This window comes from Vulpes vulpes, chromosome 1 (assembly GCF_048418805.1).
Source record: "Vulpes vulpes isolate BD-2025 chromosome 1, VulVul3, whole genome shotgun sequence".
Taxonomy (NCBI): domain Eukaryota; kingdom Metazoa; phylum Chordata; class Mammalia; order Carnivora; family Canidae; genus Vulpes; species Vulpes vulpes.
The window spans coordinates 110,035,064-110,053,478 of record NC_132780.1 but is presented as its reverse complement, the minus strand read 5'-3'; positions in this window follow the sequence as shown (position 1 = coordinate 110,053,478).

The window sequence follows — 18,415 nt, the reverse complement described above, 5'->3', positions numbered from 1 at the left end:
AGTAATTGTCCCTAAATTTCTTCTTTCTTTAACTTGCAATGGTTCTCCAATGTGGCCTTGTAATTACTCTGGAGAGAGCTTACATTTAAGAGGAGTGAATTTAGTTTTGGGACACTATCTCCTCTAAAACCCATCTTTCGTTATTTTGTGGGTGAGTGTAAATCTATTCCTCAGGTATATGATTTTTTCCCCCCTGTCTGTTTGGAATTTTATTTAGCAGTTTTGCTTTTCTCGTAGGACAGTTGGCTATAAAATGCTGGAAATAGGAAATTTATTCATTTCTTAAGAAGTAAAATAGGGATAGCATTGCAATTGGTAGACCAAAAAAAAACACATCCAACGTCACCAGTGGTTTGATATGAAATTATCATTTGTTTTCTCATAATTGATGCCTCTTACTTTTTGCTGCAAATGTTTCATTATTAAAAACATGATATCTTTCAGGTCGGAGGAGGGTTGACATGTGTGTAGGAAATCAATATCTATTTGTCTCTCCATCTTGTTCTCTGTCTGCTCTCTGGTTAGGTTGTAGATATTTTTCTGGTTTGCCTGGAAAAGTCCTGATTCACACTGCTGTCCCTGTGTCCCATTTGGCTTAGATGTTGTTCTCTTTTCATTTTTTTTCAATGAAAATCTTATCAATTTGAATGTTATCAGTCATAAAATACAACTTTAAGAACATTTTTTTTTCAACTTTAAGAACATTAAAGGCAATTTTAAATTAAAAAATAAGGATTACTTTAATAAATGCATTATTTGTTAAAGTACCTGTAATATGATATTATAATGCAAAGAAAGTGATTAAAGCACATGAATTGTGATGGGAAAAGAAACTGCCTTAGACTGGATGAGCTACAGCACGTCTACTCATGTCCTATTGGAGAGAAGGTCACATGAGCCACCAAGGTGCATGGCTGCTGGGAAATGTAGTTTCACTGTCAGATATAGGAAATGGGGTTTGGAAAACATTTAGTCAGTGTCTGTCACACTATCTTAGAACAAATGAATGAAGAGAAGACATGTAAGTTATATGCAGTACAAAAAAAGGAAGGTGTTATTTACACCTTACAGATAAAGAAACGAGGCTCAGCGGAACCAAGGAAATTATTTATGGCTACACAGTCAAAGAGGGGCAGAGTTAAGCATCACATCTGAGTCTGTTTGACTTCCAGTTCTGACATGTAGTATTATATCCCAAAGCTTTCTTTGTAGTTCCCAGAAATCACACTTTTTACAGCACCATTTGTATCTTTATGGTTAATAGAAGCTAAGATTTAAGTGATTTACTGCAAATGTTATTATTTCTAATTTTACCTGAATTATATTACTTGCATACATTTTTTCAGAAGCCATGAATAAATATAAATAACAAAATGATTTAGGGGTGCCTGGGTGACTCATTCAGTTAAGACTCTGACTCGATTTCAACTCAGGTCATGATCTCAGGGTCTTGAGCTTGAGCCCTGCATCAGGCTCCGCATTGGAGCACGGAGCCTGCTTAAGTCTCTGTCTCCCTCTCCCCTGCTACTCCTCCCTACTACCCCTTCCAATAAAAAAATGCTTCATATATACTTGTCTATCAACAATTTAGATTTGATTTAAACTTCCTAGTGAAAGTCCCTTTAATACCTTAATTATACCGACAGAAAATAGCCTCTCCTTTTCTCTATATATTTATCTATTTTATTTTTTTCCTGACTTGAGACTATGGAGTTAGAAACAAAATCTCACAGGAGATTTTTAACATTTTTTCTGGGTTCAGGATGAACACATAACCTAGTTCTTGCTCAGAGCTTTTCATTAATTTTGGGGGTGAGTATAATACAAACCTGGAAGGTGTCTCTTTATATGCATCATTCTCTCCTACGTAAATAATCTTGAGACTCATAAAAGCAAAATAAAATTCTGCAATTAAATTCCCTATTGCTTTTGTTGGTTCATTTTATCAGCTGTCTGTTAACTGGTTGGTTTAATAGAACAGCTCCCTGAAAACATATAACACGTTGAACAATCCACTTTGCTGTTTTTCCATATTTGTTCAGAAGTCAGGGTGTAACAATTTTTCTTTTTTGTAAACTGATGCTGAATGTAATTATGTGGATCTTAGACTTCAAAAAATACAATAAGACACATATCATACAGCTTGAGCTGTAGTGGTCCTTCCTACATTTAGAGTTAGTTTCTGCCAAGGAAGATCTTAGCTGACACCTGTTAACAAGAAAAAAAAATTAAAGATTGTTTATGGCCTTCAACTGCTCCCCTTACATTTCTGTCTGTCTCCGTTACAATTCGATCAGAGTCCACATTTGAGCTGTCCGTTTAGAGCAAACTGGCTGGAAAAATGTGAAGAGAGAGGACACGACTATTCCTTCCCATAACGCTTTTATCTTATTTTTTTTAAAGATTTTATTTATTTATTTCAGAGAGAGAGCACACAAACAGGGGGAGGAGCAGAGGGAGGAGAAGCAGACTCCCTACAGAGCAGGGCTCTGACAGGGCTTGATCCGAGGACTCTGGGATCATGACCTGAGCTGAAGGCAGATGCTTAACCCATTGAACCACCCAGGCGCCCCAAACTCTATCTGGCTTCGATTTTGCTATTCTCTACCCTATACTCAGAAAACAAAGCCTCACTTTTTTACTTGATTCTGGGCCTGCAGACTTTCTTGCAAAAACAACCTTATTTCTCTACCTACCTTTGTGGAAATGTGTTTGGTTAATTGTTCCTTTGCCCTCACCCTTTCCAAGCACAAAAACCCCGAGGCTTGTCCTTCTAGGAGGCACATGAACTAGGGAAACATAAATCTCTGTTTATCTCCAACTACAAGTCAGACATTTAACTATTCAGCAAGAAACATACTCTGTGTTTCACAGAGAGCAGCCACTCCGTGCTCAGTGTTCTGACGACAGGAAGCTCAGAGATCTCATATCAATGGTGTGTAAATGTAGCCGAAGAATGGACTGTGTAGACTCAACTGGAATTCAGACATGTCTGGGCAAGCCTGGCATACTGTAAGGCCATCTTTCCAAAAGATTTGTTTTTCTGATGGGCAAAGATTTCTGAGAAAATATTTGTCTTACGAGAGTATGAGTCTCAAAACTCAAATACATAGATGCACAAACTGCCTTTTTTTTTTTTTTTCCTGGAGCTCTCTAAAGCAGATGAAGCAGTGAGTTCTTCCCTGCGAGGAAACTGTGGTTGATGGGATTCTAAAGATGCTTTCCCTTCACCCTCACTAAGATTTTTATCTCATGGTTACTCATTCAAACAGTAATCTAGGTACATCTTTGAAGAGATTTTGCAGATTGAAGTCCCAAGTTAGATGCCTTTAAAGAATGGAGATTATCCAGGTAGGTCTGATCCTATCAGATGAGCCCTTGCAAGGCAGAGAGTGTTCTGTAGGTCGGAGCAGAAAAAGAAGTTGGAAATTCAAAGCACAAGGTGGGATTTGTTGCCGGATTGACCATGAAGGGGGCCTTGTGCCAAGGAAGGCAGGTGGCCTTAAGTAGTTTAAGAGTGGCCCCTTTTTGACAGCTAGCAAAGAAACATGGGCCTCGTTCCATATGTGGTTAAACACCTGAAGGAGTTTGGAAGCAGATTCTTTCCTCCAGCCTCCAGCTAGAAGCCCAGCCCAGAGACACCTTGAGTTCAGCTTCGTGAAGACTCTACGCAGAGAACCCAGTTAAGCCATGACGGACCCCTGACCTAGAGAAGCGTGGGATAATTCCTTTGTGTTGGGTCACTATGTTTCTGGTAATGTACTAGGCAGCGATAGAAGACTAATGCATGACTGAGGATGAAGAAACTTAGTACTCCTGTGGGACCCAGGCCTCAGCTGGTGGTAGACAGTGGAATGCCAATGGGTAAATGGAGAAACATGGCAAGAAGAGACTTGGTGAGGGCTTATAAAACATCCCCCTGGGAACTCCCGGAAATTCTCCTGGGTGGAAGAAACAAGTGAAATTTGAATTGCTACAGTTAATTGAGGGGTAGAGTCTGGGAAATTAATTGCACACATTTTCATAAAGTCCAGGTTAATTCAGTCTCCTGTCATACACTTCACTTAACAAAAGGGACATGGTTTTTGTTGTTGTTTTGTTTTTATTTGTTTGTTTCTGATTTACTTCTCCCCACTCCTGAATTCCTTTGCCTTTTTCTTGGGCCCTGATATCTCTTGGTAGCTTCCCAGAAACCTGTTTAGCAAGTATATCCTTGAATAATGAAAACAGTGGAAATAAGTATATATTTTTATTTATTATTAAGTCTTAGCCACTGAGGTAAAATAGATAGTTCATCTTTTTCAGCATACTTAGATGCCTTTATCACAACCTTCCTATTGAAAAAGTTAGTGAGCAAGCATTTTGTATTGGGTTCCTTTTAAGTTTTTATTTTATTTTTTTATTTATTTTTTATTTTTTATTTTTTTAAGTTTTTATTTTAATTCCAGTTAGTTAACATACAAGGTTATATTAGTATCAGGTGTACAATATAGGTTGGTTGGTTTGTTTTTGTTTTTAAGATTTTATTTATCATGAGAGATTTTATTTATTATTCATGAGAGACAGAGACAGAGAGAGGCAGAGACACAGGCAGAGGATGAAGCAGGCTCCCTGCAGGAAGCTGGATGTGGGATTCGATCCCCGGACTCTGGGATCACACCCTGAGCCAAAGGCAGACACTCAACCGCTGCGCCACCCAGGCAACTCTCTCTCTCTCTTTTTTTTAAAGATTTTATTTACGTAATTATTTGAGAGAGACACAGAGAAAGGCAGAGAGACACAGGCAGAAGGAGAAGCAGGCTCTCCGCAGGGAGCTCAATGCAGGACTTGATCCCAGGACTCCAGGATCATGCCCTGAGCCGAAGGCAGATGCTCGACCACTGAGCCACCCAGGAGTCCCCCCATCACCTATCTCACCTATCCCTCCACCCCCTCCCCTCTGGTAACTACCAATTTGTTCTCTATAGTTAAGAGTCGGTTTCTTGGTCTGCCTCACCCTTTCTCTTTTTACCCCTTGCTGATTTGTTTTGTTTCTTAAATTCCCCATATGAGTGAAATGATATTGTATTTGTCTTTCTCTGACTGACTTATTTCACTTAGCATTATACTCTCTAGCTCCAGCCACATCATTGCAAATGGCAAGATTTCATTCTTTTTAGTGGCTGAGTAATATTCCATTGTATATGTACACCACATCTTCTTTACCCATTCATTGGTTGATGGGCGTTTGGGCTGTTTCCATAGTTTGGCTATGGCAAGTAATGCTACTCTAAACATTGGGGTGCCTGTATCGCTTTGAATTAGTATTTTTGTATTATTTGGGTAGATAATCCAGGAGTGCAATTGCTGGAGTGTAGGATAGTTCTATTTTTCACTTTTTTGAGGAATCTCTAGATTGCTTTCCAGAGTGGCTGCACCAGTTTGCATTCCTACCAACAGTGTAAGAGGGTTCACCTTTCTCCACATCCTCACTAACATTGTTTCTTGTGTTGTTAATTTCTGACAGGTGTGAGGTGATACTTCACTATAGTTTTGATTTGCATTTCCCTGATGATGAGTGATGTTGAACATGTTTTCATGTGTCGTGTTGGCCATCTGTACGTCTTCTTTGAAAAAATATTTATCCATGTCTTCTGCCCATATGTTAATGGGATTATTTGGTTTTTGGGTGGTGAGTTTTAGAAGTTCTTTATATATTTTGGATACTAACCCTTTATCAGATAAGTCATTTGCAAATATCTTCTCCCATTCTTCGGGTTGCCTTTTAGTTTTGTTGATTGTTTCCTTCGCTGTGCAGAAGCTTTTTATTTTGAAGTCCCAGTAGTTTATATTTGCTTTTATTTCCCTTGCCTTAGTAGACACACCTAGAAGGCAGTTGCTATGGTTGATGTCAAAGAGGTTGATGCCTGTTTTTCTCCTCTGGGACTTTAATGGTTTCCTGTCTCATATTTAGGCCTTTCATCCATTTTGAATTTGTTTTTGTATATGGTGTAAGAATGTGGTCCAGTTTCATTTTTTTATATGTTGCTGTCCAGTTTTCCCACCACCATTTGTTGGACTATCTTTTTCCCATTGGATATTCTTTCCTACTTTGTCAAAAAGTAATTGACCAGATAGTTGTATTGGATTCTTAACAAAGGGAACTTTATCAAAGTTTGTGAGACTTTTTATTTTCACAGCCAAGATACAGATTAGTACACAGATGATTATAGTATAATTATACTGTAATTTTACAAGAATTTTACTAAGAGACAATCCCCCACAGATCTCTTGCATTTCTGCATGTCTCTTACACAGATACATTGACAGATTCTGGTTCTGGAATATCTTTTCAAGTATGTTTGTATGGCAAACAGCTTTGGAAGATAAAGACAGTGTCTCTCTCTGAGGCAAAGGGCAGATGTGTTTGCTGTCCAGGATAATAAAGATAATGTCTTTTTCTAGAGCAAAGGTTGGACAAATTTGTCGGCAGTCTCCTTTAAAAGTCTGGTGTTTCCTAAGCTCAGGGCATCACAGCTATAATACAAAATCCTGTGAGACTAGCACAGGTGACCAACTTGTCCTAGTTTGCCTGAGATTATTCTGATTATTGCAGAGTCCTGAAATACCAGGAACCCTTCAGTTTGGGGCACACCAGGGAGTTGGTCACTCTTGTGGGCTGCATGTACCTGAGATGCTCCACATCACCCCCATAGGATTTGGGAAACAGAGAACCAGTAGAACCATAAACTTGAAGATCATGCTCCCACTGTACTATAAGTAATAAAGTCCTTTGGCTTTGGTCCAGGAGTCTGCTGTCGTGAGCTAGCACCCTAAAAACTGTAGTAGGATAGCTTATTAGGTAGTAAGTACTATAAAAAAATCAGACCCTTAGCAGCTATTTACAAATATAAGTCTGGCAATTGCTCGAACTGTAGTTGGGGAGAAAAAGTTTATTTTAGATTGGAAACCCATAAGCTTCCTCTAAAAGTTTTCAAAAGCTGTTTTTTTGAAATGAGTAATTCAAAAGCAAATCAACTTATGAAAGTGACTTTGTGAGAATTTATGTTATTTCTATTTCCCTTGCAATTTTTTTCTCTTCCTCATAGATATTTAGAAATGTATTGTTTAATTTCCAAATATTTAGGAATTTTCTAGTTACCTTTAGGTAACTATCCATTAGTTTAATTCCACTTTGGTCAGAGAACATACTCTATGATTTCAGTTCTTTGAAATTTGTTAAGATTTGCTTTGGTCTATTTTGGTAAATGTCTAAGTGCATTGTGAAAAATTTTATTCTTTGCAGGTATTGGCTCAGTGTTGTCTGTATGTGAATTAGATTAAGGTGGTTTATTGTGTTGTTCAAATCTTCTCTATTCTTACTGATTTTTCTCTGTATATTCTGTCAATTATTGCAACACTTCCAAGGATGATTGTGGATTTATCTCTTTTCCCTTTATACATTAGATGACACAAATTTAGGAATATTTTAGCTTCCTATATAATGGATTATTTTATCATTTATAAGTATCACTGTATTTCTAGTAATACCTGAAGTCTACTTTACTTGGTATTAATAAAACTATACTAGCTTTCCTTTATTTAATTTTTGAATGGTATATATTTTCCATTATTTTCCCATTTTAAGTTTCTGTGTCCTTATATTTCATGTGTCTTTTTTTAATAAATTAATTTTTATTGGTGTTCAATTTACCAACATACAGAAAAACACCCAGTGCTTATCCAGTCAAGTGTCCCCCTCAGTGCCCGTCACCCATTCCCCCCCACCCACCGCCCTCCTCCCCTTCCACCTAGTTCGTTTCCCATGTGTCTTATAAACATTTTCTTTCTTTCTTTTTTTTTTTTTTACACTCAATCTGACAGCTTTTGTCTTTAATTGAGGTCTTTCAGTCCATTCACATCTCATATATCTACTGACATAGTTGGTAAAATGGACTGAATGTTCTGGTAATTAGGATTAGATGAGGTCATCATAGTGGATCCCTCATGAATGGGATCAGTAGTCTACGAAGGAGAGCTTGCTTCTCTCTCTGCTCTCTGCTATATGAGGATATGATCAGAAATCAGTAGTCTCCAGCTTGGAAGAGGACTCACCAGAGCTCAACTGTGCTGGCACCCTGATCTTGAACTTCCAGCCTCCAGAACTGTAAGAAATAAATTTCTGTTTATAAGCTATTCAACCTTTGATGTTTTGTTATACCTTTCCCAAACTGACAAAAATGATTGGGTTTACATCTGCCAACCTATTATTTGTTTTCTATTTATCCCATCTGTTTTTTGATCCTTTATTTTTCTTTTCTTGAATTAGTTTGGATGAGTCAGGTGGTGTTTATTATATCAGTTTCCTTCTACAGGATTTTAATACATTAAAAAATTATTCTTTTGGTGTTTTCCATATAATTATAATATACACCCATATCTTAGGGTGGTCTACCTTAAATTAGTAGCTTTACTAGTTGCTAACCAATATAAGAATTCAACAGTTTAATTTCATTTATCCACCTGCCACCATTTGGGCTAGTGGTGCCATATACATTAACAGCATGAGGCATTAATATGAGTTAAGGGGAATTTGAATGCAGATTTTTGGATCCTTTTCTCAATTCCTTTCCTGTCTGGGATTTTGAAGCTCAATTCCAAGCCACTTTGGCAGTCCTGAGTTTAGACCTCTTTTCCCTCAATCCAATAAGACTGTCACTTTCTGTTTGAGCTATATTCCCTGTATCACGATTTGAAAAATGCCCTCATAAAAAACTGTAGCATGAATGTAGAGCTCACCATATGTGCTTCCCTTCTCTCAGGGACTGAGGGAGTCCTGCCTGTCCTGGTTTCTTGCCAATGCCTTCAAACAGTTGATTTATGTATGTCATCCAGCTTTTATAGTTGTTTTTGGCAGAAGAGTTAGTTTAATACCAGCTACTTTATCATGCATGGCTGAGACTGGAAATCCCTTAGAACATTTTTATGAACAGAAATTTCTCCTCATCTAACATTTGGTACAGGAGTGGTATAGTTCATGTAAATGCATGATCATTTTCCTTTATCTGTTTTTGAAATAATGAGATGGTTCTTTAGTATCCTCTAATGTTGACCAATTATTATTAATTTTAGTATAATTATGAACTCATGGATTTAAACATATTTATTATTCTTTAATCAATGATAGGCATTATTCTTAGTGATGCCAAAACCTTCTCTTCTTTGATCATTGGAAGCCTCTTTAAGTAGCTCTGAGTCCTTTTGACATGATCCTGGTGCTTGTTGATACATTCCTTGTTATATGTTTGACAAGATAGTCCGGGATCATCTTGCATATTTCCCCCTGCCCCAGGCCTAGAATTATCCATTTATCTAAAGAACCCATGATAGAGTATGAGAGGAAGATCAAGGGTAAGTTGTGTTCCCAGAGCTCTGCCAACTTTCAATTAAAGCAAGAAGGTAAAGAAACTCAGCAGAGGAAAAGCTGAATATATAGGTGATTTTGCTGATGATGTCAGCAAGACTCTTGCTCAACCATAGACTTCAATAGTTATTTCTTATCACATTTTCTTGCAGCATTGATGAAGATGTTTTGCAATGACTGAACATTCCAACTACTAGAGCAGAAAAGCCCTGATAGCAATGGAATGCCTAGAAGACTACACCCTGCACGTCCCATTCCTTGCCCATGATCAGGGACTGAACACATCCCAGCTGCCACCTATGATAACTGCTCTCTTGCACAGACCTCATTGAACCTCTCCTGTAACTCTAGGTGCCCATCTTGCTGGGGGAGAGGCCAGTTGTTAAGGTTTGAGCCTGCCACTTCCCCCGGATGCTGGCACCCAAAATAAATTTCTCTCTTTTTCTTTTCCAAGTCTTTGTCCCTTGAATTATTGACTTCTCTTGCAATGAGTTTTTTTGGCAAATATGTTGGAAAACCCAGCCAGAGATTATGCTCTTGATTTGTCTAGCCCCCCTTGGGATTCTGTAGGAGGGAGCACTTGGTGGCACCACCAAGGCTTACCCCTTCATTTCTTGAGTTAGTGGCTGTGATCGATAGACTGGTAACAATGACAACTCATGGTATCTAGAGGGCAGAGAAAGATTCTTGGAATTAGCAAAAGGATGAAACATTGGGTCAAACTAATAAGTAGACAGAGAAAATGAGGTGGGGGAATGAAAGCCTGATGAATACTAACATATAGTATATGTTAAACCACTTAGTATATGTGTGCTTATTTTTTGCCCTAAAAATTTTCAGATATTTAAAAACACCATCACAATTCTCATTTCACTGATAGTTGCATAGACTCAAGTACAGGACTTGACTATTTGTTGATATTTGTTGGCCCTACCTTTGTTCTGATCAAAGACTGGAGAATATTTTTGTGCTGAGCTCAGAAAATATGAATATTTCCTCCTTTTCAATATGCTAGTAAAGTGGGAGGAATTGCCAGACACTGCAAAGAAAGAATTAGTAGAATGGACTGTAATTAATTTGTACATTTTATTTGATAATAAATCTGTTTCATTCATATTCTGTTACTATTATTTTAATTGCAATACATTTAAAGAAATTTATTTCATCCACATTTATTAAAGAGTCTATTTTTTTACATAGATCTATTTTTTTTATTTGAAAGAGAGAGAGTGCGCATGAGCAGTGAGAGGGGCAGAGAGAGGCAAAGAGAATCTGACGCGTGGAGGTGGATGTGGGACTCCATCCCACAACTGCAAGATCCTGACCTGAGTCATAAACAAGAACCTAACACTTAACGGAGTGAGCCACCCAGGTGCCCCTACCAAAGATTCTTATGTGTGAACTGTTATTTGATATTTTCTGCTGACTTGATGGATTTTAGAGAAATTCCTGGGATGAACAGTAAAATTATTTGCAATGTTATCTTCCTGGGAAGGAGTCTCCTACAATAGTAAAGTTTTGCTAATGAAGAGGGTTGAGCATTAAAATTCTTTTTTTTTTTAAAATTTATTTATGATAGTCACACAGAGAGAGAGAGAGAGAGAGAGAGAGGCAGAGACACAGGCAGAGGGAGAAGCAGGCTCCATGAACCGGGAGCCCGATGTGGGATTCGATCCCAGGTCTCCAGGATGGCGCCCTGGGCCAAAGGCAGGCGCCAAACCGCTGCACCACCCAGGGATCCCCGAGCATTAAAATTCTTAATGTTGACAGTAAACTGTGTATGTTTGGGTGCCCATGGCACACGGTTTTGATTCTCACTGTGATTGAAGACCTAGCACCTCTGATTTTAAGAATTTCATTAAGTCTAGTGGTAGAGACAGGTACATTACAGAAAATGTTGAGGATAAATAACAAGTGTTTTAAGAGAGCAGGCTTGGGCAATAGGGAGCACCATCGGCTTGACCGAAGAAGGGATCTTTGAGCATTCTTGTTGGGGTTCATCCACAGTGGAAGGACTCATTCCAAGCAGAGGGAACAGCAGGTGCAAGGGAGCAAAAGGCAGAATAGGAGGTAAGGCTATAATATGGTTCAACCTAATGGGACTTTATGACACAAGGAGTGTGCACTTTATTCTATACCAGAAGGGGAGGGAACCACATTGGTTGAAATTAGGTAGGAGCATGAGGAACTTAGTAGACTACAACCTGAACCTTTTAAGTAATTAAGTATGGGATATTAGGAGAAAGGACAGGTTAAATGAACTTCCCAGGTCTCTAATCTTATAACTGGATGAATAATAAGAGTGGAGGCGAGTGCGGGGAAGTGAAAAGAAGCAGACGCTGAGAGGATGTGAATATGATGGATTTGAACGTTATATGTCTTTATTCACGTGTTTATCTATAGTTATGTGCGAACATATTTCTCATGATATTTTTTTAACCTTACACATCTCTTCAGATAACCTCTCTACTTTTCCAGATAACAAAATGTATTCCCATGTTTTTATTAGGAAACATGTATCTTGTCTTGCTGCTCTTTCAGCTGTTTACTTGTTCTGCAAGCTTTCGTGGTTTCTTGAATAATGTTATGTACCCAGTGGATATTTTTATAATGAAAAGTCACACATAGGGCTTTTTCTCATAGAGATAATATTAGTCGCTTCAAGAAAGTGTCATCACACAGAAATGGGCCAGATTGAAAGTTAGCAGGATATGCTTTGCTGGTTACAGCCATGAAAGGGGTTCAGTATTTGTCAACTGATTTCATCTTTAAGGGAGGAGTTAGCTGAAAATCTCTGAAGAAGACACAGGTAAGATAGAAGCAGGCAGACGGGGCAATGTTGGGTTGAAAAATAATGGGTAGTCTGGGAAGCTGCTGTCTTACACATTTTGGGCTTGCATTAGAGTTTACCAGATTAACTGAGTTTTCCATCACCTGTTATTTATTTCATATATAGTTTTAAAATGGAAATGTTTACATCCCTGTAAGTACAAATGTTGAGAGAGACAAGGATTTGAATTTTTTTTTATTTTCTAATTTAACCAAGTTCCTTGTCTTGGTAGGAGGAGAACAGAGTTATGAAGGGTCATGAAGCACCATCGTGGTGTCTCATTTGTCTCTTTCGGCTTCAGGTCAGGTCCTCATTACCGCACTCCTGATCTACTGAAATTGCCTATCTGTTTTGTCCCTATCTCCAGACTTCTTTCTTCTGATAAATTTCAAACACTGCTGGAAAGAACTTTAGACACTGTTCCCATTCCCCTAATCTTAATATGCATGTTGTTAAATTAATTAAACAAGGAGGTCATTAGCTTAATGTAGCTCTAATGCCACGGTAGCCTAATAAGCAAACCAGGATCTAAGCCTATAAATACCTCAAGGTCACAAAACCAAAACATGAAGGGGAACCAACCACAAACTGTCAGCTAGGCTGTAAGCCACAGCCAATCGATAATTTCCTGTCTTTGCTTCTGCAATCTTTCTATGTAAGTCTTTCCTCTGGTTCCTGTTGGCAGAGTGCTCCCGACCACTTCTGATTTGGGGCTGCTTGCTTTAAGTTGATTTTTGCTCGGATGAACTCTCAACAATTTTTAATATACCTCAGTTTATCTTTTAGCAATGTTCTTTGGGCTTGTCCTTTCAGCCAAACCTCTAGCTTTATTTTTAACTTCAATATGAGGTTGATGTTTTTGAAATTTTTTCCAAAAGACTTGAATAAAGTCCAAATATTTTACCTCAGTATTTAATACCTTCCATGAACCTGGTTGCAAATTTATTATCGGCCACTCTTCCCTTTGGCCTATGTTTCTTGCTCTTGTCACTTCAATTTCTTGTGGCCTTGCGATTCACCGCCAGAGTGTAGGCACCATGAGGCCTGTTCTCCAGAAAGTAGAGCCATGGAGGATTTTGGAATGAATGAATCATTTATGAATCATCCATTCATTTGTCTACTTCCTCCTCAATCTCTGCATATCTAGATTCTGTGCTTACCTTAAGGTACTGATCAAATACCACCTCTTCCATGATTCTTTCCCAGTTTTCTTCAGGCAGAAGAACCATGTACTCTGAATTTTCATAGTATTTTATTTATGCCTCTTTTATGATGCTTATTTTCTTCTTGAAATTATTCTTTCTTTACTCTTTATATTTTCTAGAATGGAGTCTGTATTATATTTATTTTTGTTTCTACTCTAGATCTTAGACTCATAGTACTTAGCACATAGTTGGTATTTAGTGTTCCTTGTGCCTATTAATAAATAAAGTTGAAAGAGAATTGGGGAGTGATTGTCCCATAAATTCCTAAATCTTTAGAATAGGTTTTATGTAAACACACTTATGGATTTCTCTTTTTATACAAACAACAAAAACAACAACAACAACAAAACCCCAGACATGTTGAAAATAAAATTACAGCCAATTTTGGGACCACCATTCCAATGATTAACAACTTTGATAATAATCACTGCCATGCTTTATTGAAAACTGGCTCTGCCAGGCAATCTGATCACTTTAAGTGTATTATCGTGGGTCTTTAAAACTGCTTTATGAAGGGCTGTATCTATTTAAATAAGGAGCATAGTGAGGCTGAAGTTAACTCATTATTTGCTGAGTATGTGAAATGATGTTGATATTCAGATATCGATCTGACTTCAAAGCTCTACCCACAAGGCCACCTTTGTACTTTTTGGGTTAAGAAATACTTTTGGTGAAATGTCTTGTGTGATGTCCACAGTGGAGACACAAGCATGACCAAGAATCCGGGGGTATGTAGTGACAGGCCTTAATCTCCCTAAGGGAGATCTGATGACTATATTACTAACAAAGGAAGAAAGTACTCATAGAAACTTCTAAGTGAAATCCTAGAATTTAAGTTGAACCTGGTCACCATTTTGTATAATAACTGAATACGACAACCCGGAACCCAGTGGTGAAAAGAAATCTTGGGAGTATTCCTAACTGCGCTACCTGATTACAGTTTAAAGACCTGTATATTCTGAAGACCAGGAGGTCACAGAATTGCCTTCTTCTATGCTGCCTCATTAACCTAATTTCCCCTGCTTACTCTATCTCCAATCATCCCTGGGACATACTAATGGTAATGTCTCTGGAGTCAATGGAAGATAAAATCACACAGGTAAAAAACCAATTAACTGCAGAGTTACCAGGCTTTTTTCACAGCATCGGCAGACTTTTGTCCCTATGATTGTCTTGTCTTTTCTTTTCTTTCTTTCTTTCTTTCTTTCTTTCTTTCTTTCTTTCTTTCTTTCTTTCTCTTTCTTGAATGTAGTATGGCTAAGTCAATGGTCTTTTAATTTGCTTCATTATTTTAATCGTGTAATGAGTGTTCGTTACCTTTTACATGGGAACTGGAGAACATTAGTTCTCTTTTCTTCTATTTGCCTAACTGACAGGGTTTGGTAAGCAAGGGACCTTCTAGCTCTTTCTTGATTGTCTTCTTGTTCCTCCACTCTGTCCCTGTCAGTAGGGAGATTTGCTACCTGTCCACTTCTTTTAGTCCCTCACAATATCAATAATAATGAATGGAAATTACTCATGTTTTTGTATGGCAATTTGTATTTTACGTATTTGTCATTTTAGCCTCAAAATAACAATCTAGGGAAGATAGACTAATAGTATTTTAACCTCTATTTTACAGATAAGAAAACAGGCCATTTTCTTTCTTTCTTTTCTTTCTTTCTTTCTTTCTTTCTTTCATTTCATTTTATTTTATTTTATTTTATTTTATTATTTGAGAGAGAGAGTGTGTGTGTGTGCACGTGTGCATGAGCATGGGGGCAGTGTGGGGGACGGAGGAGCAGAGTGGGAGGGAATGAGAATCTGAAGCAGGCCCTGTGCTCAGCCTGGAGCCCACTCAGGGCTGTCTCCCATCACTGTGAGATCATGAAAGTCATTTTCCTTTTGAATGTGAGAAAAATAGCATTTGTATTTTTCATCCTACTATGATCAGAGCCATCAACTTCAAAACTGTATCACTGGAGCAAGGGACCCGGAGATATGTAAGCTGAACTAGGGTTCCTATTCCTCATTTTCTCTTCTACTCATCAATAAGTACAGCAGTGAATTAAGACCATGGCCTTTGGAAAAGGATAGTAGCAGTACAAGTCTCAGCTCTGACACTTAGATGCTGCATTTTATCAAGCAAGTTACTTGACCAATCAAAACTTCAATTTCCTGTTCTAAAAAGATGAGGGTTATGGTTTTTATACCTGCCTCAATGAAATAATGTTAAGAACTATTAATTTCCAGGTCATTATCATCATGCTTACACACATCTATTCAAACTAGGTATGTTGTTCCAGTATTCATTCATTCCTTTAACAAATATTTGTCTTTTTGTCTTTTAAAGATTTTATTTTTAAGATTGTATTTATTTATTCATTCAGAGAGAGAGAGAGAGAGTGAGAGAAAGAGAGGCAGAGACAGGTAGAGGGAGAAGTAGATTCCATGCAGAGAACCTGACGTGGGACTCGATCTCGGGTCTCCAGGATTACACCCTGGGCCAAAGGCAGCGCTAAACTGCTGAACCACCGGGGCTGCCCTCCTTTAACAAATATTTGAATGGCCACTATGTACTAGGCGTTGTGCAGTAAACCAGACACACAGAGTCCTTGCCCTGATTAGAGTTTACATAGCAAAATGTCCAGGTTCATTCAGATATGAGAATGTACATAGCAGAATATCCTTGAATATTCAGATGTCCAAAGGTCAGGATTTTGATTAAGAGCTAAGCAGGAAAATTGACAATAAATTGCAGTAACGGAAGAGGAAAACCAGGCAAGTGCACTGCTGTCCTAGAAATCAAGAAGAAAGTGTTTCAAGATGGTGGTAGTGTTCAGTTGTGTTAAATGCCCTTGAGAGTCAAAGCAAGAGCCACAGAATGAAATTTCAATTTTGACAAGATGACATAATAGGTGTCTTTGATAAAGGCCATTTTCGTAAAAGACGGGAGAAAACAATAACTTGGTACATACAAATTTTCAGGAATGAATTTCTAGCATTTCTAACTCATGATTGCTAGAACTCTTCTAAAAGAGAATATTCATCTTTTGGTAATGTGGCCAATTTACTCAAATTGAGGATCTGTAATATTGCTATCAATATACCTATTCACCTTCAAATTTTTATCATTTTGTATCAGAATACCTGGAAATATGTCCTTTGAACTAACATATTTACTGCTGGCTTTCTTTCATACCTACCATAAGTAGGGTCTGATATCCAGGGACAGACATTCATCATCCTATTTTATTTTCTAATACATAGAATTTTATAATATTTGCTTAAAAAACATGACTTTTTTTGTCTAATGAGTTGTAACAAAGAGATAAGCAAATCTGAGTAAACCTTTCATTGATTTGTATTTTTGGCCTCAAGTATTAAAATATATAATAACTTCTGGCATTTGATTTCTTGTTTGGGGATAATTATTGCAAGATTCAAGAGATGGTGTATGGACTTGCTTTTGAAGCTTTCTTGTCACGGCTAGGGTATCTAACATGAGAATCACCCTCATGTTTGACTCAGGACATAGGAACTCTGTCTAGAAGTTGTAAATGATATTTCAGCTTGAATTGGTTGATCAAATTGTTAGAACCAAAGAGAATCTATTCAGAAAAATCAACACTTTAAAAAGATTTAAAATTTTACTTCTATTAAAAAATTACCATAAAAGACTATATAATAGCATTCGTGATTATGACATGTGAAATACCTGGCAATTGCCTGTAGTTTTCTCTTGTTATGATAAGCACATGACATAAGAGAAACCTAGTATCTTAATTTTAGAAAACAAATTTAATAAAGATTTAGAGAACAGGTAGGCTTGTTTTGTTTTAATATAAGTGCAAGCCTATTATAAATGAATGAAGCAGCAGTTGTTTTTCAGTAAAAGTCTTACTTTAAGCCTTCTTTATTAATATATAGCGTTGTAGAAATTGGCTTTATTTGTGACAAATAACAGATCCTTTTAACATTTGAAAAGAATAAAAAATGCTGCTTGCTTAGCATTTTGATTTGTAAAGACAGAATTTTCAAAATGAATCCCTTCCAGATTGTTTTACTTATGAAAGGTCCTTACATGAGAACAGTTTTCTAAATCTAGTGGCTCTCTCACTCTGCATTCCTAACCAAGAGTTACAATAACAAGCTTTTCACCCAGGGATGAGTTACCTGCCTTGAGTAGATGGACCATGAGCAATTTAGGCCATTGCTTCATTATATGAGACAGAATATGTTATCACTAGATCCACAGTCCCATTTTCACGGAAGCTTTATTTGGAGAATCTGTAAGTGCTTGCCTATCATTGAATATTTGCCTTGAGTCCATAGGGTCAATGCTGTGAAGCTATTTCCTTCAAGTAAAAGCTATTTACCCAATAGAGAAATCATAGCTGTCATGTTTAAAGGTACATGAGTATATACGAAAGGAATAAGGCCTCCAGTTCACACTGGGACATGCCATTTCTTCATGTGGATTGTCTTGGGGGGGTAATATTTTTTAAAATATACGTAGTAGCCATAGATGATAGGAATAACAGATCATTTGCTTCTTACTGCTCACATTTGCTAAGACTCTTATGAAGATTTTCCCTGGGCACATGAATCAGTTTAATAATGATTGCTGCCAGTTGGTGGCTAGACATCAGACTGCCAGCCTACTCAACAGTGTTGCCATCTGCTATTTGGATTCACAGTGTGCTGCTGCTACGCACCACCTCATTAAGAACGGGACCCTTGTGAGCCATAGACAGTAGCTTATTCAAGTGAGCTGAAGCAAACTCCTCCCAAGCCACATTTGTAGAGGCTGCATGCATCTCCTCTTATTTGGGAATTGCTCTATGCTGATCATGCAGTCTGATAGTTCACTGTCTCTGATCATTTAGGTGTTAGGTCTTTCAAGCCAGCTCCTTGTTCCAAAGTAGTGTTAAAATGAAAAAAGTGATTATTTCAAAGATTTGTAAAAAATATTCATCTTTTTTTTTTTTTTTTTGG